The 26,047-nt window shown below is 48.9% G+C and overlaps 1 long non-coding RNA gene across 1 annotated transcript; it reads right to left on the bottom strand.

Moving 5' to 3' along the window:
- Window positions 1-21,808: 21,808 nt before the first annotated feature.
- On the bottom strand, window positions 21,809-22,422 carry LOC148378648 (uncharacterized). Its single transcript, XR_015855729.1, has 3 exons — window positions 22,339-22,422; window positions 22,098-22,202; window positions 21,809-21,953 (listed from the first exon to the last, which is right to left on the bottom strand). It is a non-coding gene; the product is annotated as an uncharacterized LOC148378648 (long non-coding RNA).
- Window positions 22,423-26,047: the final 3,625 nt, after the last annotated feature.

Genomic DNA, 26,047 nt, shown 5'->3' with positions numbered 1-26,047 from the left:
ACCTGTACTATACAACTTTATTTGTATAAAATTTTCACAACAGCTGTCACACAAACAAAGCGGGAAAAACCGAAGACGTGCGTGTTCCGCCCACGCTGGATTTATTTGCACCTTTGAAAAGACACCGTATTGCCGCAGATGTGGCAAAGAGTACTTTTGGGCATCTGAGACGGAAGGATGTCCAAAGCATCACGTCACCTGCTCTGGTAGGCATGGTGGTGGGACGTTGAGGTCAACCGCTTTGGGGTTGGCTGACTCTTTGATCGCAGGATGCCACACACTTGAAGACAGAAGCAGAAAAGCAGAGCTAAATGCAAAATGTACTCACCGGTGACTCCAATTTTTTTCCCCCCTGAAGAAACAGCTGGACGGGTGGCCCCGGCTGGCCAGTGGGACTCTTGTTATTCTGACCCTTTTTAGTGCGCGTTTGGGGCAACAACCGTTTTTTGTGGCGCTCTCTTCTGGTTCAAAAGTGCCCTGCATGTGAATTTGCTTTTCCTGCCTTCTGATTGGATGAGCGCCGGTGTGACGCGGTGCCTCTGTCACCGTGGCGGGGGGTATACGTTGGCATCGGAGCGTCTGCCAACGTCTGAGACCGGCTGGCAGTGTATCGGAGGTGTCGAGTGCGGTGCCGCTGGAGCTCACTCACCAGCTGGTGTTAGGGCCACAGAATGAAGGCCAAGGAGAAGAATAGAAAGAGAAACAGAAACTTCTCCTCCAATTGTTTGATTTGTCTCTTCTGAGCTTCGATGAATTCTTTCAGCTCTTTGTTCCTCTAGGACGGACAAATGGAAAGTGGCATTCAAAAGCCAGTAAGCGTGGCTGGCTTTGGGCCCTTACCTGTTGCGCGCTGTGCAGCAGATCCATTCTCTCTTGGAGGATGCAAGCGTCGCGCTCCCTCAACTCGCACATCAGGGCTCGCTTCCATTGGTCCACGGCGCTCCTAAGCTCTTCTCTCTGATCCGCCGTCAGCACGTCATTCACGCCAGCGTGGCTGGCTTTTTCGCCGTCCGTGGCGGGGCAGTCCCGCTGCGGTAGCGCCTCGTACAACATGGCCTCCAGCTCCAGGATCCTCTGGGCCGCAATCCTCGTCCATCAGTGGTCCGGCGGGAGATTTGAGGGCGGCTTACCTTATGAGCCTGGTCCATGGAACACTTCCTGAAGTCCAACTCTTCATCCAGGTAGCCCTTCTGCTTGCAGAACATATCCTAGCACAGCTCAAGGTCAGAATTGTTGGGGCACATTGCCGGAGTTCCCCTTGGCTGATGTCGCGTGTCTGTCTACCTTCTCACTTTCAATGTCCAACATCTTCTGTTGAAGTGCTGACTTGGTCACTTTGATGTATTCTAACCACTGAGGAAAGGCTGCTGTCACATAAGCAGAATGCGAGAGCGTGCGTGGACGTGCGCGTTACCTTCTCGGCTAGGGTGAGAAGGGTCCTGGCGTGAATCACGACCACCTGCTCCTCGTTGGTGAGATTCTGCAAGAGCCCAAAGGCACAGCGTCAACAAGCTTCTTTCAGCGCAAAGCCTTCCAAAAGTCACATTTGAGCCGCCGAGTCTCGTGGAGTGCGAACATAAGGAGTTCGACATACACTTACGGCGTTATAGCCCAGGATGTCCAGCTTCTTCATCAGATCACTGATGACGATGTCCGGGGGAAAGGCGCAAGGAGCAATGTAAGGTGTTCTGGGACCTCGGGTTAAGGTTAGGGTTGCGAGGGACGCCTTACGTACGCTCACGCCCTCGGCCTCGCAGTAGATCTGCAAAGGGCTGAGGCCGTCTGGGAAACGGACTTGCAGAAACTTCAAGACGGGGGAGCGCCACTCCCTCTCCTGAAAGGCAGAGGCATGCATCCGTCCGTCCGTCCGTCCGTCCGTCCGTCACATCTCTGGCCTCAACACGCTTGTGCGAGTCTTCCCACCTCCAGCTCCAGGATGCGGAACTCAAGCAGTTCGTTTTGGTCTCGGATATCCTGGATGTGCTCTTTCAGACGCGCTTCTTCCGCCTCCATCCGCCTGACCTGAAAAGACAGTCAGACCTCATCTGCGGGGCTTCCCGACAGGTGTGACGCCAAGCGACTCCGCCCAGCGCCTTTCTTTCCGTCACCTTTTCGGCCAACTGCTGATTGCTCTGACGCAGCAGCTGCTTCTCCTCCACCCACTTGACATTCTAGAAGAGACAAACGCGTGGACAGCTTTGGAATGTTGTGTCATTTTCATCCACAAATTCTTTGGTTGACTGGAAAATGACATTTGCTTTTCTCCGCATTTTCCCAGCCACGTTCGGGGGGGGGGGGGGGGGGGGGGGGGTTGGTCCAGTAATGCCAGACGGATGAGTGACTGAAGAATGTAGCTATTTTGTCTGAGAAAAAGGTGTGCTCATTGATGAGCTTACCTGTCCTTGTTGCTTCAGCGCTGACTCCAGATCTGCTACTCTGCTTTGATAATGACCCATTTCTACCATCAGCTTTTCTCTGGTCTGAAAGGAGGAGGAGGGAGGCTCCTCCTCCTCCTTTCAGACCAGAGAACACCCGAGGCTGGGTGAGAACGGGGAGGCTGCGACCCGGCCGGGGGTTGCGGGAAGGGGCGCCACCTTGATCTCCTTCTCGGCGTCGTAGTCCCCTTTCGCTGGTCTGGGCTAGCAGAGCGTAGGCTCGTTGCAGCGCTTGATATTCTTGCGTCAGCTGGCGGTAGCGAAGCTCCGCCTCTTCATGCACACACCAATGCAACACAGCACTAGTACCAGAATCAGTCAGACCGGCGACAAAGCACCCGCGACGCAAAGACGAGTCCGATTCCAGGCTGAAGAGGAATGTTTGGTGCCAATACGCTGGCAGAAATGGCGGGCTACCTCTTCGGGTTCCGTGTCGGGGGTTCTGTCGGTGTGAAAAGACAAGGACGATCCGTCCGAGTCCACCAACACGTCTTCGTCGTAGCCGTAAAATGTTTCGATGACCTGCGGGCGCGGAAGCGAACATCTCTCTGAACAAACTGAAGCGACACCTCACGATGAATCGACGAGAGGAACGATAGCGAGAAAAAGGCCATTTCATCTTGCGCAACACCAAGCAGCCACAAACAAACAGACTCACCTTGCAGGACCTCACGCTTTGTTCCTCCTCAGAGATTCTCGACGTCGGTATCGTAGCAGCAAATCTCTCTCCTGTCGACACAAATAATCCGCCTTTGAGATTCTTTGGATGCAAAGGGAACGAACGGCTCCGGCGCAGAAACAAACGCGACTCACAATGACATTTCTGACATGAGCTCCTGTCTCCAGAGCCTGAAAAACACGTCACCGGCGATGATTGGAGGGACGCTCGTCTTTTCCAAAAGTGACAACTACAGGGTGTGTCAGGGTTTTCCAGATTATCTTTATCGTATCATTGTGTTGCTTTGACTTTGACTGCGACCTGTAATAAATAATATTATTTATCCCTTATTTATCCCTATCGCTTATCCCTTCCTACACAAAGTCGTAAAACACCCCTTGCTATGTTTTGACTAGAGGTCAAGGGCTTCCTCTATTCAATCCACTCTTACACCCACCCTGTTTCTCTTAATTAAAATGCTCGTGCAGGAGCCGAGAGTCAGACTTCATTCGTACAACGGATGGACTCTCCACCTGCAGGTGTCCAAAAGAACTTACTTGTCTCCCGTGTGGTTCTTGCAAAATAAGTTGGAGCGAGCGCAACTCTAACAGGGTGCATTTTGCCACTAGCTGCCTACGGACAATGACGTCGCGCTCGCGGCTCATGGTTGACGGGCTGAGCAGCCGGGCAAGTCCGTCGTTTTCAGCGCACAGCGAGTGGCAAAGGCGCTGACAAAACGGGAGCTTTGAGCTGCTGAAAACGGCAAAACAAGTCTAAAGCGTGTTCAAACGCGTGCGCACAATGCTCCTGCTTGAAAGGTCGGAATTTAAGGGGCCAATTTTTTGGATGGCGGCCGCCGGCCAAGCTTTGGACGGAAAAGGTTTCCTGGCGACAGCGAGCGAGCGCGGCGCTGCCGTACGTGCACCGAGTCGCCTGCCTGAAGACCTTGGACAAGTCGTCGATGATGTGCCGCTGCTCCACAACTTGAAGGAACTCCATTTCACCGTCCTGCTGGCCGCAACCGCGGTCCAGGTCATTGAGCGAACTAGGCCTTCTCTGTGGAACACAAATGCAGTGGACTCTGTTGGCACGCCGCCGTTGTCCGCGTCGACTTACCAAGCTTGCCATCTCCTCGTTCTCCTGGGTGACAAAGCGCACTTTGTTTTCAAGGCGACACAGCACCAGCGAGAGTTCTTCATTCTTCCTGCTCAGGCGTTTGTTTTTGTACAGGAGTGGCAGAAACTGGCTTTCTGTTTCTCTCAGTCGCTTTAGCTGCAAGCATGAAGTGCGGGATGTGAAAGACGCACAACACGCGGGCCAGAACGTATCCATTCCTTTTGCATCGGTTTGAACGGAATCGTGGCTTTGGCTCCCAATAAAAGACATCTACCAGGCAACCGACTCGCCGCGCCGCTCAACTAATAAGCAAGCGCAATGGGTGCCTCGCTGGATGGCGCGCATCAAACGTAGCGCAAACCTTCAAGCGTGCCGTCAATAAATTACCAGTTCATTGCGCTCTTCAGAAAGCAGGGCGTTTCGATCCTCCAGTTTCCTGATGACTGCGCTGAGCTCAGCGATTTTCAGATGAAACCGTCGCGTGTCCCGATCCTCCTGAGACTGAAAACGCCCCGCAACACACACACACAAGCACTCGTTCAAAGTTCAAAACTGTTTTTGTGCTACCTTCCTCCAGCAACGAACTAAGTCATGCGTACTGCAAGTGTGTGATGAGGTGGCTTACGCAATGAAGAGGATTGCTAGTAGCGGCGTTGACCCCACTTCCAGGGTAGTTTAGGCCCGCCCTTTGGGAATCCCTCAGGGCAGCGATCTGCTGCTCGGCAGCCTGAGTCTGCAGCTGAAGGCGGTGGACGTGGCCGGCCCCAGGGCTTCATCCAAAACACTAACCGCTCTGTCTTTCAGCTTGATCTCATCCGTCTGGATGTACAAACGGGGAGCGCTCAGGCAGGCGGGCAAACTCATTTGCCAGAATTGTGACAAAAACAAAGAGAGCAACCGGCCAATTTTTTTCTGGAATCGACTAGAACACCTTTGCTGTGACAAAAGCGAAGCGAGCAACCGGACATTTTCTTCTTGTGAAATAGAATAGAATAGAATGCCTTAGGTGTCATTGCACTGCAGGTATACAACGAAATTGGGAACATAGCCACGCACCGCGCATCTGATCAGTCCTACCAGTCGGCGGATCTCCCTCTCGCAGTCTCTCTTGGTTCGGCTCAGCTCCTCCCGATGCTGGTGATGAGCCGATCGGAGCTCGGCCGCTCGGGACTGCCAGGCCTGCTGGGCCGCTGCCAGGGCTTCTTCCGCGCTCCTGGTGGAGGCGACACCGCTCGGTCTCCCGACACCGCCGCGTCTCCTCCACCTCCGCCAGCAAAGCGCCCCCCCTCCTCACCTGAGCAGACATTGCGCCACACCGGGCCGTTGAGACCGCAACGGAGCGCCGCGACGCTTACTGGGGACAAGCTACACAATACGGTAGCGGCCGCATCGAAGCCCGACGTGGCGTGCGGATAGTCAGACACGGATAGAGCGGATCACCTTGTCCATGGAGCCGTCCCTCAGGCTGAGGACCAAGGCATTCAGTCGCTGGATCTCTCCATCTTTGATTTTGATCACTCTCATCAGCTCCATTTCATGCTGCCGCAGTAATGTCTCCCTGGTAATGGCTAACTCTTTCTGCTTCTCCTCATGGAGTTTGCTTTTGAGTTCCGTCATGGCGGCGGTGGCACGGTGGTGCTCCGCCCGCAGGTCCTGACTTCTCTCTCTCTCCAGACAGCTGACCTGACATGACTTAGACTTAGACAAACTTTATTGTCATCTTGTCTGCACATGGTGCATACAAAACGAAATTCCGTTGCATACGTCTTACAACAAAGTAGTGATATTGCAGTTGAATAGAAGTAACATATCCTATGAAAATATATATATATACATATATACTATATATATATATATATATATATTAAAAATAAGTATAAAGTGCAGCAGTGATAATTATGCAATAGTGCAAGTAGGCAAAACAGTATTCAAGAGTGTGCAGAGGAATGCTAAACCATGTATTAAACTTCTATTTAAAGGGTTTATACAAGTTCAGTAAAGTTGGTAGTGCGAGATAGTGCAAGATAGAGGTCCGTAGTGTCATAAAGTACAGTTCTGTGAATGTGTGATGCAGAGTTCAGTTTAGAGCTCAACAGTTCTAGTGTTCAACAGTCTGATGACAGCAGGGAAAAAGCTGTTGCAGAACCTGGTGGACCTGCAGCGGATGCTGCAAACCTCTTCCCAGAGGGCAGCAGGGAGAACAGTCCATGGTGGGGGTGTGATGGGTCATTGATGATGTTACGGGCACGGGACATGCAGCGCTGAGATGAAATGTCCTGAATGGAGGGAAGAGGAGCCCCTATGATCCTCTCTGCTGTCCTCACCACTCTCCTCACGTTCTTCCAATCGGAGGCGGTGCAGCCTCCACACCACACAGAGAGACAGCTTGTCAGAATGCTCTCTATGGTGCTCCTGTAGAACGTCCTCATGATGGGTGGGGGCAGGTGGGCTCTCCTCATCCTCCGCAGGAAGTACAAGCGCTTCTGTGCCCTCTTGACCAGTGCCGTAGTGTTCATAGTCCAGGTGAGATCTTCTGTGATGTGGACCCCCAGGAATTTGGTGGTGCTGACCACCTCCACAGCTGAGCTGTTGATGATCAGTGGAGCGTGGTGAGGCTGTTTTTTCCTGAAGTCGACGATGATCTCCTTCATCTTCTCCTCATTCAGGATCAGGCTGTTTTCTCTGCACCAGCCCACCAGCTGCTCCACCTCCTCTCTGTAGTCCAGGTCGTTGTTGTCTCTGATGAGCCCCACCACCGTTGTGTCGTCTGCTGACTTCACGATGTGATTGGTGGTGAACCTGAGGACGCAGTCGTGTGTCATCAGGGTGCACAGCAGGGGGCTCAGGACGCAGCCCTGAAGGGAGCCTGTGCTGAGGGTGATGACATCAGAGGTGTTCTGTCCGACCCGGACTGACTGAGGTCTGTTGGTGAGGAAGTCTAGCAGCCAGTTGCGAAGGGGGGTGTTGAAGCCCAGGTGTTCCAATTTTCCTACCAGATGCTGTGGGATGATGGTGTTAAACGCTGAGCTGAAGTCCAGGAACAGCCTCCGCACATGGGTGTTCTTCTCCTCCAGGTGAGCCAGGCTCAGGTGAAGAACGGAGGAGATGGCGTCCTGAGTGGAGCGGTTTTGCCGGTCGGCAAACTGGAACGGGTCAAATAATAGGGGGAGTCTGGAAACGATGTGACCTTTAAGCAGCCTTTCGAAGCACTTCATCATAACCGGAGTCAGTGCAACAGGCCGGTAATCATTAAATGAGGTGATTTGAGGTTTCTTCGGCACCGGAATGATGGAGGCAGTCTTAAAGCACGCCGGCACTGTGGCTTGGCCCAGCGAGGTGTTAAAAATGTCTGTGATGACCCCAGCCAGATGACTTGCACATTCCCTGAACACACGCCCAGGAATGTTGTCGGGGCCAGGGGCCTTACAGGGGTTGACTCTCCTCAGGGTCTTCAACACATCGGCGGAGTCAAGGCAGAGTACCTCCTCTTCCTGATGGGGGACAGTTTTAACTGCTGGAGTGCCGTTTAGTGCCTCGAACCTCCCAAAGAAGTTATTTAGACCATTTAGAAAGTCAGCATCAACTACACCCACCGGGGGGGGGGAGGGTGAGTTGTAGTCTGTAATCGCCCGTATGCCTTGCCACATACTCCTGATGTTTTTGACGTCGTGGAAACGATCCTGAAATTTTCGACTGCGGTCTCGCTTCGCTATCCTGATGGCACGGTTCAAGTTGGCTCTCGCTGTCCTCAGTGTCTCCTTGTCGCCAGACTTGAAGGCAGAGTTCCGCGCTCGTAGCGTTTGACGTACCTCCTCAGTCATCCAGGGTCGTTGGTTGCCCCGGGTGATGATATTCTTAGTGGTGCTGACGTCCTCGGTGCATTTGTTGATGTAGGCTGACACAGTCATGGCACACGCATGTCTAATCTACATCGGGAAAACTGGGAGGGAGGGAGGGAGGCAGGCAGGGAGGCAGGCAGGGAGGCAGGCAGGGAGGCAGGCAGTGTCTGTCTGTTGAGGTTTTCACCTTGTTCTTCTCCTGCTGAAGTTCTAACTGGACGTCCATCAGTTTGGTTCTCAGCTCGTCATTGGCGGCCTGAAGGGCGTCCGTTCGCTCCGCCTTGGCCCGCCCTGCCGGAGCTCGTTTGGACATCTCTTACTCGAGTCTCGCCCGGTCGTCAGTCAGAGATCACAACATTTGTACCTGGAGAGCACAAACGCAGCGCTGTTTTCCACTGGCTTCGAACTCAACTTCAATCGGTACCGTAACTTACAACATCATAAACATAGAACTAGCTTGACTTATTCATTGAATAAATGCATTTGGTTCTTCAAAACTGCATCACGCAACATAGCGTGACCGAGACGGCCGTTATCCACCTGCGTGAAGTTATTTGGTGAAATGAATGAGATGTTTAAGACACCATCGTTCTGTCTCTATGTAGATGAAGGTAAATAATCGATTGCTGAAGGTCCAAAGGTGTTGTGATAAACAAATAAACATATTAGTGATTAGTGACATATTTGTGATAAACATATTAGGCAGGATAATCACATATGTTAACGTGACTGCCCACACTGTATTTATTTATGGTTATTTGTTAAATCGAGTACTGTTAGACATGAAATAGGAAGTGTTTAACATAAATGGAAGACGAAAGGGGTACTCACCATTGTAGCTCCTGCTGGTCAATGATACGAGCCTCTTCTTGCAGTGGAAAACATACAGCCAACAAACACCGTGGAACCTAAAGGAATGAAATTAAACATTAACATTTAGCCTCAACCAACATTCACAGATACAACGCAACGCAAACTACACAAACGTAAATCTTTTTAAACACAATGAGTTGTACTTACCGTGTACGCTCTAGACGGTCCACTTGCAAGCGGAAAATAAAGATATTTCTGTTGATAATCGTCGTGTTTGTATCCGGTGTCTCGCTCAAGGCCATTGCGCCCACAGATTTGAATTTTGGCGAGAGTTCAGCCTATTGACGTCATTTCCGCGGTGTAATACCCGCATATCTGAAACGGCAAAGTTAAGAGTAGAGTTAAATAAAGTTTTTAGTCAACGCAATAATTTACAACCGTTGACCAGTCGAAATAATCGTCGAAATTTGGCGTCTGTGGCTGGAAGCAGACGCCGAGTTCGACATTCCTCCCAAACGCCACACTCCCTTGCATTTCAGGGCTAAAAAAAAACAGTTGTAATTACCTTGTACGCTCTAGACGGTCAAGTTGCAAGCTGAAAACAAAAATATTTGCCTTGTTAGTCATCGTGTTACTAACAGCTGTGTCTTGTTTGCCAGAACTGCCGCTTTCCTACTTCCTGTTGCAAGCCACGCCCACGGATTATAATTTTGCCGTGAGTTCCGCCTATTGACGTCATGTCCGCGTCACATGACTGCGACGTAATATTATCTAAAACTGTTTGTGCGGTATTGTGTTGTTCTGTGCGGTATTGTGTTATTCTGTGCGGCGTCGTGTTGTTCTGTGCGGCGTCGTGTTGTTCAGTGCGACGTCGTGTTGTTCAGTGCGGCATGGTGTTGTTCAGTGCGGCATGGTGTTGTTCAGTGCGGCATGGTGTTGTTCAGTGCGGCATAATGTTGTTCAGTGCGGCATAATGTTGTTCAGTGCGGCATGGTGTTGTTCAGTGCGGCATGGTGTTGTTCAGTGCGGCATGGTGTTGTTCAGTGCGGCATAATGTTGTTCAGTGCGCCATAATGTTGTTCAGTGCGGCATGGTGTTGTTCAGTGCGGGATGGTGTTGTTCAGTGCAGGATGGTGTTGTTCAGTGCGGCACGGTGTTGTTCAATGCGGCATGGTGTTGTTCAGTGCGGGATGGTGTTGTTCAGTGCGGCATGGTGTTGTTCAGTGCGGCATAATGTTGTTCAGTGCGGCATGGTGTTGTTCAGTGCGGCATGGTGTTGTTCAGTGCGGCATGGTGTTGTTCAGTGCGGCATGGTGTTGTTCAGTGCGGAATGGTGTTGTTCAGTGCGGCATGGTGTTGTTCAGTCCGGGATGGTGTTGTTCAATGCGGGATCGTGTTGTTCAGCGCGGGGTGGTGTTGTTCAGTGCGGCATGGTGTTGTTCAGTGCGGCATGGTGTTGTTCAGTGCGGCATAATGTTGTTCAGTGCGGCATGGTGTTGTTCAGTGTGGAAAGGTGTTGTTCAGTGCAGGATGGTGTTGTTCAGTGCGGCATGGTGTTGTTCAATGCAGGATCGTGTTGTTCAGTGCAGCATAATGTTGTTCAGTGCAGCATGGTGTTGTTCAGTGCGGCATAGTGTTGTTCAATGCGGCATGGTGTTGTTCACTGCGGGATGGTGTTGTTCAATGCGGGATCGTGTTGTTCAGTGCGGCATAATGTTGTTCAGTGCAGCATGGTGTTGTTCAGTGCGGCATGGTGTTGTTCAGTGCGACATAATGTTGTTCAGTGCGGCATGGTGTTGTTCAGTGCGGCATGGTGTTGTTCAGTGCGGCATGGTGTTGTTCAGTGCAGGATGGTGTTGTTCAGTGCGGCATGGTGTTGTTCAATGCGGCATGGTGTTGTTCAGTGCGGGATGGTGTTGTTCAGTGCAGGATGGTGTTGTTCAGTGCGGCATGGTGTTGTTCAGTGCGGAATGGTGTTGTTCAGTGCGGCATGGTGTTGTTCAGTGCGGCATGGTGTTGTTCAGTGCAGGATGGTGTTGTTCGATGCGGGATCGTGTTGTTCAGTGCGGCATGGTGTTGTTCAGTGCGGCATGGTGTTGTTCAGTGCGGCATAATGTTGTTCAGTGCGGCATGGTGTTGTTCAGTGCGGCATGGTGTTGTTCAGTGCGGCATGGTGTTGTTCAGTGCGGCATGGTGTTGTTCAGTGCGGCATAATGTTGTCCAGTGCGCCATAATGTTGTTCAGTGCGGCATGGTGTTGTTTAGTGCGGGATGGTGTTGTTCAGTGCAGGATGGTGTTGTTCAGTGCGGCATGGTGTTGTTCAATGCGGCATGGTGGTGTTCAGTGCGGGATGGTGTTGTTCAGTGCGGCATGGTGTTGTTCAGTGCGGCATAATGTTGTTCAGTGCGGCATGGTGTTGTTCAGTGCGGCATGGTGTTGTTCAGTGCGGCATGGTGTTGTTCAGTGCGGCATGGTGTTGTTCAGTGCGGAATGGTGTTGTTCAGTGCGGCATGGTGTTGTTCAGTGCGGGATGGTGTTGTTCAATGCGGGATCGTGTTGTTCAGTGCGGGGTGGTGTTGTTCAGTGCAGGATGGTGTTGTTCAGTGCAGGATGGTGTTGTTCAGTGCGGCATGGTGTTGTTCAATGCAGGATCGTGTTGTTCAGTGCAGCATAATGTTGTTCAGTACAGCATGGTGTTGTTCAGTGCGGCATGGTGTTGTTCAATGCGGCATGGTGTTGTTCAGTGCGGGATGGTGTTGTTCAGTGCGGCATGGTGTTTTTCAGTGCGGCATAATGTTGTTCAGTGCGGCATGGTGTTGTTCAGTGCGGCATGGTGTTGTTCAGTGCAGGATGGTGTTGTTCAGTGCGGCATGGTGTTGTTCAATGCAGGATCGTGTTGTTCAGTGCAGCATAATGTTGTTCAGTGCAGCATGGTGTTGTTCAGTGCGGCATGGTGTTGTTCAATGCGGCATGGTGTTGTTCACTGCGGGATGGTGTTGTTCAATGCGGGATCGTGTTGTTCAGTGCGGCATAATGTTGTTCAGTGCAGCATGGTGTTGTTCAGTGCGGCATGGTGTTGTTCAGTGCGACATAATGTTGTTTAGTGCGGCATAATGTTGTTCAGTGCGGCATAATGTTGTTCAGTGCGGCATGGTGTTGTTCAGTGCGGCATGGTGTTGTTCAGTGCGGCATGGTGTTGTTCAGTGCAGGATGGTGTTGTTCGATGCGGGATCGTGTTGTTCAGTGCGGCATGGTGTTGTTCAGTGCGGCATGGTGTTGTTCAGTGCAGGATGGTGTTGTTCAGTGCGGCATGGTGTTGTTCAATGCAGGATCGTGTTGTTCAGTGCGGCGTAATGTTGTTCAGTGCGGCATGGTGTTGTTCAGTGCGGAATGGTGTTGTTCAGTGCGGCGTGGTGTTGTTCAGTGCAGGATGGTGTTGTTCAGTGCGGCATGGTGTTGCTCAGTGCGGCATGGTGTTGTTCAGTGCGGGATGGTGTTGTTCATTGCGGCATGGTGTTGTTCAGTGCGGCATGGTGTTGTTCAGTGCGGCATGGTGTTGTTCAGTGCGGCATAATGTTGTTCAGTGCGCCATAATGTTGTTCAGTGCGGCATGGTGTTGTTCAGTGCGGGATGGTGTTGTTCAGTGCAGGATGGTGTTGTTCAGTGCGGCATGGTGTTGTTCAGTGCGGCATAATGTTGTTCAGTGCGGCATAATGTTGTTCAGTGCGGCATAATGTTGTTCAGTGCGGGATGGTGTTGTTCATTGCGGCATGGTGTTGTTCAGTGCGGCATGGTGTTGTTCAGTGCGGCATGGTGTTGTTCAGTGCGGGATGGTGTTGTTCAGTGCAGGATGGTGTTGTTCAGTGCGGCATGGTGTTGTTCATTGCGTTATGGTGTTGTTCATTTCGGCATAATGTTGTTCAGTGCGGCATAATGTTGTTTAGTGCGGCATGGTGTTGTTCAGTGCGGGATGGTGTTGTTCAGTGCGTTATAATGTTGTTCAGTGCGGCATGGTGTTGTTCAATGCGGCATGGTGTTGTTCAGTGCGGCATGGTGTTGTTCAGTGCGGCATAATGTTGTTCAGTGCGGCATAATGTTGTTCAGTGCGGCATGGTGTTGTTCAGTGCGGGATGGTGTTGTTCAGTGCGGGATGGTGTTGTTCAGTGCGGCATGGTGTTCAATGCGGAATGGTGTTGTTCAGTGCAGGATGGTGTTGTTCAGTGCGGCATGGTGTTGTTCAGTGCGGCATAATGTTGTTCAGTGCGGCATGGTGTTGTTCAGTGCGGCATGGTGTTGTTCAGTGCGGCATGGTGTTGTTCAGTGCGGCATAATGTTGTTCAGTGCGGCATGGTGTTGTTCAGTGCGGCATGTTGTTCAGTGCGGCATAATGTTCAGTGCGGCATAATGTTGTTCAGTGCGGCATGGTGTTGTTCAGTGCGGGATGGTGTTGTTCAGTGCAGGATGGTGTTGTTCAGTGCGGCATGGTGTTCAGTGCGGGATGGTGTCTTTCAGTGCGGCATGGTGTCGTTCAGTGCGGCATGGTGTCTTTCAGTGCGGCATGGTGTCGTTCAGTGAGGCATGGTGTTGTTCAGTGCGGCATGGTGTTGTTTAGTGCGGCATGGTGTTGTTCAGTGCGGGATGGTGTTGTTCAGTGTGGCATGGTGTTCAGTGCGGCATGGTGTTGTTCAGTGCGGTATCGTGTTGTTCAGTGCGGTATCGTGTTTCTCAGTGCGGTATCGTGTTGTTCAGTGCAGTATCGTTGTGTTGTTCGTATTGTGTTTAACACTTAGCCTCTAACACTTAGCCTCTAACACTTAGCCTCTAGCATCTAGAAGGTAAATAAATAGGAAGGAAGGACTCACCGGTGACGTCTTCGCCCACGTCCAAGCGTTGTACTTTGTATTTTCATCCTTCTGACAGTGGAAAACATAGCCAACAAACACCGTGGAACCTAAACGAATGAAAGAAAACTATCATTTGGCCACAACCAACATTCACAGATACAACACAATGTGACGTGCGGGGTTGAGGTTAAAGGTTGAGTGAAGGGCCCTCGTTTTAAACTACTTTTTTGAAAAGGATTGGGAACAAGTAAGACGTATTTAATTTATTTAATGGGAAGTAGTAAGAGCTATTGAATTTAATCTATGTATTATATTCTATTGTATTGTATTCTGTTGTATTCTTTTGGATTGTATTCACACTAACCCCACTAAAACTTCAGCCCACAAAAACTCGCCTCTGGCGCCTAGCCTCTGGCACTTAGCCTCTAACACTTAGCCTTTAACACTTAGCCTTTAACACTTAGCCTTTAACACTTAGCCTAGAAGGTGAATAAATAGGGTTAAAGGTTGAGTGAAGGGACCTCGTTTTAAACTACTTTTTTGTAAAGGAGTGGGAACAAGTAAGACGTATTTAATTTATTTAATGGGAAGTAGTAAGACTTATTAAATTTATTTAATCTACTTTTCTTCCCAGGCAAAATTTGATGTGCTGCAATTCCAAATTTCCAAAGTGAATGAAGGAATGAAGTCCTTTAAATTATGATTTTGTATAAATACTAGGCATTAACACAAAATCGACGGCACAAAATGGGCAGACTTTACTTGTTTGAAAAGGACTGGTTACAAGACAGACTTTTTTAATTTATTTAATGGGAAGAAGACTTATTTAGTTTAATTGATCTATTTTTGTTCCCTGGCAAAATTCGATTTGCTGCAATTCCAAATTTCCAAAGTGAATGAAGGAAAGAAGTCGTTTAAATTATGATTTTGTTTAAATACTAGGCATAGACACAAAATCTACGGCACAAAATGGGCAGACTTTACTTGTTTGAAGAGGACTGGTTACAAGACAGACTTTTCTGATTTATTTAATGGGAAGAAGACTTATTTAGTTTATTTAATCTATTTTTGTTCCCTGGCAAAATTGGATTTGCTGAAATTGTATTTTGCCAAATCTTGCCTTGAGACCTGATAGGAAGTATTAAACGCTTAGTTAAATCAATACAAGTTGGTAATAAGAGCGAGTAATGTTGGTTGAACCGATGAATGAAGGTTGAAAGCAATTTAAATTATGACTTTGTATAAATACTAGATATTAACAGAACATCTACTGCGCGAAATGGGCAGAGTTTACTTGTTTGAGAAGGAGTGGCTTATTCAAAACTAAGATTTATTTAATCTGTTTGTTCCCAGGCAAAATTGGATGTGATGCAATTCCAAATTTCACCACATGATGGTGCCCAATTTTGACTTCATAGGACATATTAAACACTTAGCTTGTTATTATGTTCAAGGTAATCAGATTTGTTTATTATTCTAATGGCCTCTTCAAAACTATTCTGGATTACTACTTTGGATCTATTCTACATTACTTGGCAACAACATACTCTGTAACAGATTAGGCAGTATAATCATATCTGTTAACTTGAGAGTGCCCACACTCAATCTACTTATCGTGATGTGTTAAATCAATTACTGTTAGACATTATTTGTCTGATAATCTACCAAATCTTTGAATTGAAGAATTTGTGATTTAATCAATAGCTTGTTGTTATGTTAAGGGTAATCAGACTTGTATATAATTCTAATGGCCTTCTTTTGAAAACTATTCTGAATTACAACTTTGGATCTTATATTACTTTGCAACAATCTACTCCGTGACAGATTAGGCAGTATAATCACATATGTTAACTTCAGTGCCCACACTGTATTTATTTATGGTTATTTGTTAAATCAAGTACTGTTAGACATGAAATAGGAAGTGTTTAACATAAATGTTATGGCTACTCACCATTGTAGCTCGCTCCTGGTCAATGATACGAGCCTCTTCTTGCAGTGGAAAACTTGCAGCCAACAAACACCGTGGAACCTAAAGGAATGAAATTAAACATTAACATTTCGCCTCGACCAATTTTCACACGAACAACGCAACGCGGCTACACTTCTGCTATTACAAACGTAAATCTCCTTAAACACAATGAGTGTTACTTACCGTGTACGCTCTAGACGGTCCAGTTGCAAGCAGAAAATAAAGATATTTCTGTTGATAATCGTCGCTGCTCAGTGGCTCACGGCCATCGCGCCAACAGATTTGAATTTTGGCGGAGGTTCGGGCAATTACGTCATATCCACGGCACATGACTGCGACGTAATACCCGCTTATCTGAAACGGCAGTTAAAAGTAGAGTTACATCAAGTTTTCTTGGAACCTAAACGAATGAAAGAAAACTATCATTTGGCCACAACCAACATTCACAGATACAACACAACGTGCGGGGTTGGGGTTAAAGATTGAGTGAAGGGCCCTCGTTTTAAACTACTGTTTTGAAAAGGAGTGGGAACAAGTAAGACGTATTTAATTTATTTAATGGGAAGTAGTAAGACTTATTAAATTTATTTAATCTACTTTTCTTCCCAGGCAAAATTTGATGTGCTGCAATTCCAAATTTCAAAGTGAATGAAGGAATGAAGTCCTTTAAATTATGATTTTGTATAAATACTAGGCATTAACACAAAATCGACGGCACAAAATGGGCAGACTTTACTTGTTTGAAAAGGACTGGTTACAAGACAGACTTTTTTAATTTATTTAATGGGAAGAAGACTTATTTAGTTTAATTGATCTATTTTTGTTCCCTGCCAAAATTCAATTTGCTGCAATTCCAAATTTCCAAAGTGAATGAAGGAAAGAAGTCGTTTAAATTATGATTTTGTTTAAATACTAGGCATAGACACAAAATCTACGGCACAAAATGGGCAGACTTTACTTGTTTGAAGAGGACTGGTTACAAGACAGACTTTTCTGATTTATTTAATGGGAAGAGGACTTATTTAGTTTATTTAATCTATTTTTGTTCCCTGGCAAAATTGGATTTGCTGAAATTGTATTTTGCCAAATCTCGATTTGAGACCTGATAGGAAGTATTAAACGCTTAGTTAAATCAATACAAGTTGGTAAGAAGAGCGAGTAATGTTGGTTGAACCGATGAATGAAGGTTGAAAGCAATTTAAATTATGACTTTGTATAAATACTAGATATTAACAGAACATCTACTGCGCAAAATGGGCAGAGTTTACTTGTTTGAGAAGGAGTGGCTTATTCAAAACTAAGATTTATGTAATCTGTTTGTTCCCAGGCAAAATTGGATGTGATGCAATTCCAAATTTCACCACATGATGGTGCCCAATTTTGACTTCATAGGACATATTAAACACTTAGCTTGTTATTATGTTCAAGGTAATCAGATTTGTTTATCATTCTAATGGCCTCTTCAAAACTATTCTGGATTACTACTTTGGATCTATTCTACATTACTTGGCAACAACATACTCTGTAACAGATTAGGCAGTATAATCACATATGTTAACTTGAGAGTGCCCACACTCAATCTACTTATCGTGATGTGTTAAATCAATTACTGTTAGACATTATTTGTCTGATAATCTACCAAATCTTTGAATTGAAGAATTTGTGATTTAATTAATAGCTTGTTCGGGGTAATCAGACTTGTATATAATTCTAATGGCCTTCTTTTGAAAACTATTCTGAATTACAACTTTGGATCTTATATTACTTTGCAACAATCTACTCGGTGACAGATTAGGCAGTATAATCACATATGTTAACTTCAGTGCCCACACTGTATTTATTTATGGTTATTTGTTAAATCAAGTACTGTTAGACATGAAATAGGAAGTGTTTAACATAAATGTTATGGCTACTCACCATTGTAGCTCGCTCCTGGTCAATGATATGAGCCTCTTCTTGCAGTGGAAAACTTGCAGCCAACAAACACCGTGGAACCTAAAGGAATGAAATTAAACATTAACATTTCGCCCGGACCAACATTCACACGTACAACGCAACGCGGCTACACTTCTGCTATTACAAACGTAAATCTCCTTAAACACAACGAGTGTTACTTACCGTGTACGCTCTAGGCAAAATTGGATGTGATGCAATTCCAAATCTATCTGAAACGGCAGTTAAAAGTAGAGTTACATCAAGTTTTCTTTTTTAATCAACACAATCATTTACAACCGTTGACCAGAAAGAATCGTCGAAATTCGACGTCCCCCACAAACGCCACGCTCACTCGCTTTTCAGGGCAACAAAAGTACTTCTTTTTAAAAACGATGAGTTGTACTTACCGTGTACGCTCTGGACGGTCCAGTTGCAAGCAGAAAATAAAAATATTTCTCTTGTTAGTCGTATGTTACCATCCGCTGTGTCTTTGTCAACATCGCCGCCATTTTCCTACTTCCTGCTGCGAGCCGCGCCCACGGATTTAAATTTGGGCGGAAGCTCTTTCCATTGGCGTCGTTTTCGCGTATAGCAAATCCGATTGGTTGGGAAGGGGGCACGGTTATGCAGCCGAGGAGTCCTGTGATCGGTGGGATGTAAAGTAGGCGTCGACGTCACGTCCGCGTCACGTGACCACGACGTGGCAGACGTCAAATAGCAACCGCTGTTTTGTTTAGTAGACTTACAGTTGTTATGCATTGACATAATGGCGCACACACCAAATAGATTTAAATAAATTAAATAATTCTTCTGCCCACTCTCTTTTAAACAAGTTAACTCTCCCCGCGGATTTGAATTCCGGCGAAAGTTACGCCCATCGACGTCACGTATGTCACGTGACCACGACGTGGCAGATGTCATATAGCAACCGCTGTTTTGTTTAGTAGATTTACAGTTGTTATGCATTGGCATAATGGTGTGCACTCAAAATAGATTTAAATAAATTAAATATTTCTTCTGCCTACTCCCTTTTAAACAAGTTAACTCTGCCCACGTCCATTGACGTCTTGTCTGCGTCACGTGACCACGACGTAGCGACGTCATATAGTAACCGCTGTTTTGACCAGTAGACTTAGTTATTATGCGTTGACATAATGGCGCACTGGTTAGCATGGCCACCTCTTAAGCATGATGATGCGGGTTCGACGCCTGATCAATGTTAGCATGGAGTGAGCTGAAGTGCATGGCGCTGAAGATTTGAATCTTTGAAATGCGCTGAGGTCTGACATATCAGGCAGAATGGTTTGCCATCACGTTCAACAAAAAATAGAAACTTTCCCACTCTGATTAAAACGTCCTGTGTTCATCTACGTATTTTCGTTTTGCTGTGCATCTTTTCCCTGCCATTTCGAGAGCCCAATTGACACTCATAGTTTAAAGAAATGTGTTTGCCCATCCTACTTTGTGGAATTTCACCACATGCGCTTTTGACCAAAATACCAAATTGAACTCAAGTGAACCCAACACGCACAACCCCCCCCCCCACACACACACACACACACACACACACAAATGTTGATATGAACATAAAAGAGCCGCATGCGGTTCGGGAGTTGCGGCTTGGCCAAACCTGTACTATACAACTTTATTTGTATAAAATTTTCACAACAGCTGTCACACAAACAAAGCGGGAAAAACCGAAGACGTGCGTGTTCCGCCCACGCTGGATTTATTTGCACCTTTGAAAAGACACCGTATTGCCGCAGATGTGGCAAAGAGTACTTTTGGGCATCTGAGACGGAAGGATGTCCAAAGCATCACGTCACCTGCTCTGGTAGGCATGGTGGTGGGACGTTGAGGTCAACCGCTTTGGGGTTGGCTGACTCTTTGATCGCAGGATGCCACACACTTGAAGACAGAAGCAGAAAAGCAGAGCTAAATGCAAAATGTACTCACCGGTGACTCCAATTTTTTTCCCCCCTGAAGAAACAGCTGGACGGGTGGCCCCGGCTGGCCAGTGGGACTCTTGTTATTCTGACCCTTTTTAGTGCGCGTTTGGGGCAACAACCGTTTTTTGTGGCGCTCTCTTCTGGTTCAAAAGTGCCCTGCATGTGAATTTGCTTTTCCTGCCTTCTGATTGGATGAGCGCCGGTGTGACGCGGTGCCTCTGTCACCGTGGCGGGGGGTATACGTTGGCATCGGAGCGTCTGCCAACGTCTGAGACCGGCTGGCAGTGTATCGGAGGTGTCGAGTGCGGTGCCGCTGGAGCTCACTCACCAGCTGGTGTTAGGGCCACAGAATGAAGGCCAAGGAGAAGAATAGAAAGAGAAACAGAAACTTCTCCTCCAATTGTTTGATTTGTCTCTTCTGAGCTTCGATGAATTCTTTCAGCTCTTTGTTCCTCTAGGACGGACAAATGGAAAGTGGCATTCAAAAGCCAGTAAGCGTGCAAGTAAGTGCCGGGCTGGCTTTGGGCCCTTACCTGTTGCGCGCTGTGCAGCAGATCCATTCTCTCTTGGAGGATGCAAGCGTCGCGCTCCCTCAACTCGCACATCAGGGCTCGCTTCCATTGGTCCACGGCGCTCCTAAGCTCTTCTCTCTGATCCGCCGTCAGCACGTCATTCACGCCAGCGTGGCTGGCTTTTTCGCCGTCCGTGGCGGGGCAGTCCCGCTGCGGTAGCGCCTCGTACAACATGGCCTCCAGCTCCAGGATCCTCTGGGCCGCAATCCTCGTCCATCAGTGGTCCGGCGGGAGATTTGAGGGCGGCTTACCTTATGAGCCTGGTCCATGGAACACTTCCTGAAGTCCAACTCTTCATCCAGGTAGCCCTTCTGCTTGCAGAACATATCCTAGCACAGCTCAAGGTCAGAATTGTTGGGGCACATTGCCGGAGTTCCCCTTGGCTGATGTCGCGTGTCTGTCTACCTTCTCACTTTCAATGTCCAACATCTTCTGTTGAAGTGCTGACTTGGTCACTTTGATGTATTCTAACCACTGAGGAAAGGCTGCTGTCACATAAGCAGAATGCGAGAGCGTGCGTGGACGTGCGCGTTACCTTCTCGGCTAGGGTGAGAAGGGTCCTGGCGTGAATCACGACCACCTGCTCCTCGTTGGTGAGATTCTGCAAGAGCCCAAAGGCACAGCGTCAACAAGCTTCTTTCAGCGCAAAGCCTTCCAAAAGTCACATTTGAGCCGCCGAGTCTCGTGGAGTGCGAACATAAGGAGTTCGACATACACTTACGGCGTTATAGCCCAGGATGTCCAGCTTCTTCATCAGATCACTGATGACGATGTCCGGGGGAAAGGCGCAAGGAGCAATGTAAGGTGTTCTGGGACCTCGGGTTAAGGTTAGGGTTGCGAGGGACGCCTTACGTACGCTCACGCCCTCGGCCTCGCAGTAGATCTGCAAAGGGCTGAGGCCGTCTGGGAAACGGACTTGCAGAAACTTCAAGACGGGGGAGCGCCACTCCCTCTCCTGAAAGGCAGAGGCATGCATCCGTCCGTCCGTCCGTCCGTCCGTCCGTCACATCTCTGGCCTCAACACGCTTGTGCGAGTCTTCCCACCTCCAGCTCCAGGATGCGGAACTCAAGCAGTTCGTTTTGGTCTCGGATATCCTGGATGTGCTCTTTCAGACGCGCTTCTTCCGCCTCCATCCGCCTGACCTGAAAAGACAGTCAGACCTCATCTGCGGGGCTTCCCGACAGGTGTGACGCCAAGCGACTCCGCCCAGCGCCTTTCTTTCCGTCACCTTTTCGGCCAACTGCTGATTGCTCTGACGCAGCAGCTGCTTCTCCTCCACCCACTTGACATTCTAGAAGAGACAAACGCGTGGACAGCTTTGGAATGTTGTGTCATTTTCATCCACAAATTCTTTGGTTGACTGGAAAATGACATTTGCTTTTCTCCGCATTTTCCCAGCCACGTTCGGGGGGGGGGGGGGGGGGGTTGGTCCAGTAATGCCAGACGGATGAGTGACTGAAGAATGTAGCTATTTTGTCTGAGAAAAAGGTGTGCTCATTGATGAGCTTACCTGTCCTTGTTGCTTCAGCGCTGACTCCAGATCTGCTACTCTGCTTTGATAGTGACCCATTTCTACCATCAGCTTTTCTCTGGTCTGAAAGGAGGAGGAGGGAGGCTCCTCCTCCTCCTTTCAGACCAGAGAACACCCGAGGCTGGGTGAGAACGGGGAGGCTGCGACCCGGCCGGGGGTTGCGGGAAGGGGCGCCACCTTGATCTCCTTCTCGGCGTCGTAGTCCCCTTTCGCTGGTCTGGGCTAGCAGAGCGTAGGCTCGTTGCAGCGCTTGATATTCTTGCGTCAGCTGGCGGTAGCGAAGCTCCGCCTCTTCATGCACACACCAATGCAACACAGCACTAGTACCAGAATCAGTCAGACCGGCGACAAAGCACCCGCGACGCAAAGACGAGTCCGATTCCAGGCTGAAGAGGAATGTTTGGTGCCAATACGCTGGCAGAAATGGCGGGCTACCTCTTCGGGTTCCGTGTCGGGGGTTCTGTCGGAGTGAAAAGACAAGGACGATCCGTCCGAGTCCACCAACACGTCTTCGTCGTAGCCGTAAAATGTTTCGATGACCTGCGGGCGCGGAAGCGAACATCTCTCTGAACAAACTGAAGCGACACCTCACGATGAATCGACGAGAGGAACGATAGCGAGAAAAAGGCCATTTCATCTTGCGCAACACCAAGCAGCCGCAAACAAACAGACTCACCTTGCAGGACCTCACGCTTTGTTCCTCCTCAGAGATTCTCGACGTCGGTATCGTAGCAGCAAATCTCTCTCCTGTCGACACAAATAATCCGCCTTTGAGATTCTTTGGATGCAAAGGGAACGAACGGCTCCGGCGCAGAAACAAACGCGACTCACAATGACATTTCTGACATGAGCTCCTGTCTCCAGAGCCTGAAAAACACGTCACCGGCGATGATTGGAGGGACGCTCGTCTTTTCCAAAAGTGACAACTACAGGGTGTGTCAGGGTTTTCCAGATTATCTTTATCGTATCATTGTGTTGCTTTGACTTTGACTGCGACCTGTAATAAATAATATTATTTATCCCTTATTTATCCCTATCGCTTATCCCTTCCTACACAAAGTCGTAAAACACCCCTTGCTATGTTTTGACTAGAGGTCAAGGGCTTCCTCTATTCAATCCACTCTTACACCCACCCTGTTTCTCTTAATTAAAATGCTCGTGCAGGAGCCGAGAGTCAGACTTCATTCGTACAACGGATGGACTCTCCACCTGCAGGTGTCCAAAAGAACTTACTTGTCTCCCGTGTGGTTCTTGCAAAATAAGTTGGAGCGAGCGCAACTCTAACAGGGTGCATTTTGCCACTAGCTGCCTACGGACAATGACGTCGCGCTCGCGGCTCATGGTTGACGGGCTGAGCAGCCGGGCAAGTCCGTCGTTTTCAGCGCACAGCGAGTGGCAAAGGCGCTGACAAAACGGGAGCTTTGAGCTGCTGAAAACGGCAAAACAAGTCTAAAGCGTGTTCAAACGCGTGCGCACAATGTTCCTGCTTGAAAGGTCGGAATTTAAGGGGCCAATTTTTTGGATGGCGGCCGCCGGCCAAGCTTTGGACGGAAAAGGTTTCCTGGCGACAGCGAGCGAGCGCGGCGCTGCCGTACGTGCACCGAGTCGCCTGCCTGAAGACCTTGGACAAGTCGTCGATGATGTGCCGCTGCTCCACAACTTGAAGGAACTCCATTTCACCGTCCTGCTGGCCGCAACCGCGGTCCAGGTCATTGAGCGAACTAGGCCTTCTCTGTGGAACACAAATGCAGTGGACTCTGTTGGCACGCCGCCGTTGTCCGCGTCGACTTACCAAGCTTGCCATCTCCTCGTTCTCCTGGGTGACAAAGCGCACTTTGTTTTCAAGGCGACACAGCACCAGCGAGAGTTCTTCATTCTTCCTGCTCAGGCGTTTGTTTTTGTACAGGAGTGGCAGAAACTGGCTTTCTGTTTCTCTCAGTCGCTTTAGCTGCAAGCATGAAGTGCGGGATGTGAAAGACGCACAACACGCGGGCCAGAACGTATCCATTCCTTTTGCATCGGTTTGAACGGAATCGTGGCTTTGGCTCCCAATAAAAGACATCTACCAGGCAACCGACTCGCCGCGCCGCTCAACTAATAAGCAAGCGCAATGGGTGCCTCGCTGGATGGCGCGCATCAAACGTAGCGCAAACCTTCAAGCGTGCCGTCAATAAATTACCAGTTCATTGCGCTCTTCAGAAAGCAGGGCGTTTCGATCCTCCAGTTTCCTGATGACTGCGCTGAGCTCAGCGATTTTCAGATGAAATCGTCGCGTGTCCCGATCCTCCTGAGACTGAAAACGCCCCGCAACACACACACACAAGCACTCGTTCAAAGTTCAAAACTGTTTTTGTGCTACCTTCCTCCAGCAACGAACTAAGTCATGCGTACTGCAAGTGTGTGATGAGGTGGCTTACGCAATGAAGAGGATTGCTAGTAGCGGCGTTGACCCCACTTCCAGGGTAGTTTAGGCCCGCCCTTTGGGAATCCCTCAGGGCAGCGATCTGCTGCTCGGCAGCCTGAGTCTGCAGCTGAAGGCGGTGGACGTGGCCGGCCCCAGGGCTTCATCCAAAACACTAACCGCTCTGTCTTTCAGCTTGATCTCATCCGTCTGGATGTACAAACGGGGAGCGCTCAGGCAGGCGGGCAAACTCATTTGCCAGAATTGTGACAAAAACAAAGAGAGCAACCGGCCAATTTTTTTCTGGAATCGACTAGAACACCTTTGCTGTGACAAAAGCGAAGCGAGCAACCGGACATTTTCTTCTTGTGAAATAGAATAGAATAGAATGCCTTAGGTGTCATTGCACTGCAGGTATACAACGAAATTGGGAACATAGCCACGCACCGCGCATCTGATCAGTCCTACCAGTCGGCGGATCTCCCTCTCGCAGTCTCTCTTGGTTCGGCTCAGCTCCTCCCGATGCTGGTGATGAGCCGATCGGAGCTCGGCCGCTCGGGACTGCCAGGCCTGCTGGGCCGCTGCCAGGGCTTCTTCCGCGCTCCTGGTGGAGGCGACACCGCTCGGTCTCCCGACACCGCCGCGTCTCCTCCACCTCCGCCAGCAAAGCGCCCCCCCTCCTCACCTGAGCAGACATTGCGCCACACCGGGCCGTTGAGACCGCAACGGAGCGCCGCGACGCTTACTGGGGACAAGCTACACAATACGGTAGCGGCCGCATCGAAGCCCGACGTGGCGTGCGGATAGTCAGACACGGATAGAGCGGATCACCTTGTCCATGGAGCCGTCCCTCAGGCTGAGGACCAAGGCATTCAGTCGCTGGATCTCTCCATCTTTGATTTTGATCACTCTCATCAGCTCCATTTCATGCTGCCGCAGTAATGTCTCCCTGGTAATGGCTAACTCTTTCTGCTTCTCCTCATGGAGTTTGCTTTTGAGTTCCGTCATGGCGGCGGTGGCACGGTGGTGCTCCGCCCGCAGGTCCTGACTTCTCTCTCTCTCCAGACAGCTGACCTGACATGACTTAGACTTAGACAAACTTTATTGTCATCTTGTCTGCACATGGTGCATACAAAACGAAATTCCGTTGCATACGTCTTACAACAAAGTAGTGATATTGCAGTTGAATAGAAGTAACATATCCTATGAAAATATATATATATACATATATACTATATATATATATATATATATATATATATATTAAAAATAAGTATAAAGTGCAGCAGTGATAATTATGCAATAGTGCAAGTAGGCAAAACAGTATTCAAGAGTGTGCAGAGGAATGCTAAACCATGTATTAAACTTCTATTTAAAGGGTTTATACAAGTTCAGTAAAGTTGGTAGTGCGAGATAGTGCAAGATAGAGGTCCGTAGTGTCATAAAGTACAGTTCTGTGAATGTGTGATGCAGAGTTCAGTTTAGAGCTCAACAGTTCTAGTGTTCAACAGTCTGATGACAGCAGGGAAAAAGCTGTTGCAGAACCTGGTGGACCTGCAGCGGATGCTGCAAACCTCTTCCCAGAGGGCAGCAGGGAGAACAGTCCATGGTGGGGGTGTGATGGGTCATTGATGATGTTACGGGCACGGGACATGCAGCGCTGAGATGAAATGTCCTGAATGGAGGGAAGAGGAGCCCCTATGATCCTCTCTGCTGTCCTCACCACTCTCCTCACGTTCTTCCAATCGGAGGCGGTGCAGCCTCCACACCACACAGAGAGACAGCTTGTCAGAATGCTCTCTATGGTGCTCCTGTAGAACGTCCTCATGATGGGTGGGGGCAGGTGGGCTCTCCTCATCCTCCGCAGGAAGTACAAGCGCTTCTGTGCCCTCTTGACCAGTGCCGTAGTGTTCATAGTCCAGGTGAGGTCTTCTGTGATGTGGACCCCCAGGAATTTGGTGGTGCTGACCACCTCCACAGCTGA

This window comes from Syngnathus floridae, unplaced genomic scaffold (assembly GCF_059516105.1).
Source record: "Syngnathus floridae isolate MCC-2025c unplaced genomic scaffold, RoL_Sflo_1.0 HiC_scaffold_31, whole genome shotgun sequence".
Classification (NCBI taxonomy): Eukaryota; Metazoa; Chordata; class Actinopteri; order Syngnathiformes; family Syngnathidae; genus Syngnathus; species Syngnathus floridae.
This window is presented reverse-complemented; position numbering and strand designations above follow the sequence as displayed.